Genomic DNA, 2,656 nt, shown 5'->3' on the forward strand with positions numbered 1-2,656 from the left:
TATATTCTTTTTCTTCCCGGATTCCAGCCCTTTAGATTAAATTATCCCAGATCTAGGGTTTCAAGGAAATAGTTCATATTCTCATAATAAATTCCCTCCCTGACCCCTATCCTCCATCAAGCTAGTTTGAGTTAGCTCCTTTACTCACAGCTAAAGATCCTTAACTCATCAGTCATAGAGAAACATACGAAGTTGGATCCCTGTCTCATCTCCTACACAAAAATATTTTAAAATAGAGTTAAGATTTAAATTTAGAAATAAAGCAATACAGGGAGTAAAATAAAATATGGGAGAATATTTCAGTAATTGTGGAATTCAGAAAACAAAGAGGAAAAAGATTTAAACATTTGGCTACAAACAATTTTAAGGCATGTAAATAGCCAAAGCACATCATTAGGAAAACCAAAAGGCATAAAATTCAGGGAAATATTTGCAACAAAAATGAAAAGCAAATGACTAATATTAGTAATATACAAAGGACTGTTATAAGTCAATAAGAAAAGACAAAACAAATATAGACAAATTGGTAAAAGACAGAAATTGGTAAATCACAGAACACAAATTACGAATGGCCAACAAATATATGAAAAGATGCTCAACTTAAACATTAATTCAGAAATAGATGAAAACTATAGATCAGCAAATATTAAAAAGATTAATAACTCCAGTGTTAACAAGATTTTGAAAAAACGTGCATGCTCTTTTACCATTAGTAAAAACTTTCGGGGATGCAATTTGGCAATATTAATTGAAATTTTAAATGCATGATATCTTTTTTTCTAAGATAGAAAGATTTTCTTTATTAATGACCCCAACCGTATTTCTTTAGATACAGAAGTTTTGAACTCAAATATTTAGGAGAAAACAAATTAAGATTACATTATCCTGCAACTCATTACCAGTAACATATTGCAGAGCGAAATGGATTGGAAGGCGGGTAGAAGGGAAGGGGAGTGAGGGAGGGAAGATAAAGAAAAAGAATTAAGTCGTTCAAGTGGAATTTTTTTTTTTTTAATACTTGGGAACTATGACGCCCGTGCAAACACAGCTCGTTTCTACATATTTTCGAAACATATACAAAATGGAACCAAAATGGAGAATCCCTTAAGAACCTGATGAGGTGCAACACTAAAAGCTACGATTATCCAGTAGTATGTGTTCCAGCCTTCAGTTGCCAGCCACTTCCTCTTCTTGTTCCCAATAGTTAGCGGGATGAAAACATCTTCTACCTGATTGTTTTAATTTCTTCTCAGCATCTGGGTGTGCATGGTTCAGCACCTTGAGGAAGTTGGATGTTTCTGCCTGCAATACGTGTGTGAATATAGGCCTTAGAGCATTTGGTGTGGTAGTGCAGGTAGTCCCAGAATGTGTGGATCAGGTTGATGGTGTCGTCTCCAGCACTGGCATTGCTGTGGCGAAGGAACAGCATGAAGGTAATATAGCCAATGTTGTCACCCACAGCAGCATCAGTGTCTTTCAGCTCCAAAGGATGTTCCCTGTGGCTAAAGAGGACCTGTGGGGCAGTGGGGCTGGCTCTGCGTCCTTCTTTGAACTGCTACATGAACACCTTTCCAATGACCACATTGTCGTCTTCTTAAACACTATGCTGAAAACTACTGTGACTCTGTCCTTTTTAGACTCAACATACATGGTCTTATCATCCCTATAATGGATAACTGCACTGTTCTTCCTTTCCCTCTTCTTGGAATTGGAAGTATTTCTCAAAGACAGAGGCAAAACAATTCTATTTCAATGTGCCAGCCTGAGGCACAATGAAATCCGTGGATGCAGGCAGATTTTCTAGGTCGTATAGCAAAGAGACATTGTATCCTGATTCTGGATTTACCAAAAAATTCAACACCATGTGCTTGAAGTTCTTCACAGAATTTCAAAGAAATACTGACCATCACTTCTGTCTCTATTAGGATTTGAAATATGATAGAGGACCCCATCAAAATCAGCAAATGTTACTTCTACTGCTTCTGGATTGTTTCCAGCAGCCTCATTCTCAGACTTGAGCGCGAGTGTCTCCTGGATGATGCAGTTGTTCATCTCCGGCAAGATCATGGCAGCAGCTCGCCCCAGAAGCCTGAACCCGCCTGCTGAGCCACCGCCGCTGCTGCTGCCTCACAGACAAAATGGGTCCCCGCCCAGACCCTGGCCCTAAACAGCCACTTCCGCTCTCTACGCAATACCTTTTGACATGAGCAATTCCATTGCTAAGAATTTATCCTACAAAAATATTCACATAATGTGTATAACACTATATCATAAGGATGTTTATTATAAAATGGTTTATATTAGTAAAATTTGGGCACACCCAAATATCTATCACAAATGTTATTTCTTTAACATTTGTTAAAAAAAATATGGTATGTCCACAGAGTATAATGTGCTGCAACAACTTAAAAAGATTGAGGCAGCACTGTATGTGCTGACACAGGAAGTTATTCAGGAAATAGTTTAAGTGGAATAAGCAAGTTGTAGATCACACAAAAAGCATAATCTTATTGTTTTAAAGAAGTGAGAGACTAAAACACCATGACCTGATAACAGTAGTCACCTAAGGGCAGTGAGAATGGGGCAGGAGAAGAGGTCAGAAAGCTTTTAATTTTTACTTTATACAGCTCTAAGTGGTTTAAAGTCTCTACGATAG

The 2,656-nt window shown here is 37.7% G+C and overlaps 1 protein-coding gene and 1 pseudogene across 4 annotated transcripts in view; both read right to left on the reverse strand.

Annotated features, from left to right (window-relative positions):
• Positions 1–2,656, reverse strand: part of LOC105305567 (A-kinase anchor protein 17B) — a 147,346-nt gene that overhangs the window by 69,352 nt on the left and 75,338 nt on the right. The window lies entirely within an intron of this gene.
• Positions 1,205–2,238, reverse strand: LOC105305545 (annotated as a pseudogene).

This window comes from Pteropus vampyrus, unplaced genomic scaffold, assembly GCF_000151845.1.
Source record: "Pteropus vampyrus isolate Shadow unplaced genomic scaffold, Pvam_2.0 Scaffold390, whole genome shotgun sequence".
In the NCBI taxonomy this organism is placed as follows: domain Eukaryota; kingdom Metazoa; phylum Chordata; class Mammalia; order Chiroptera; family Pteropodidae; genus Pteropus; species Pteropus vampyrus.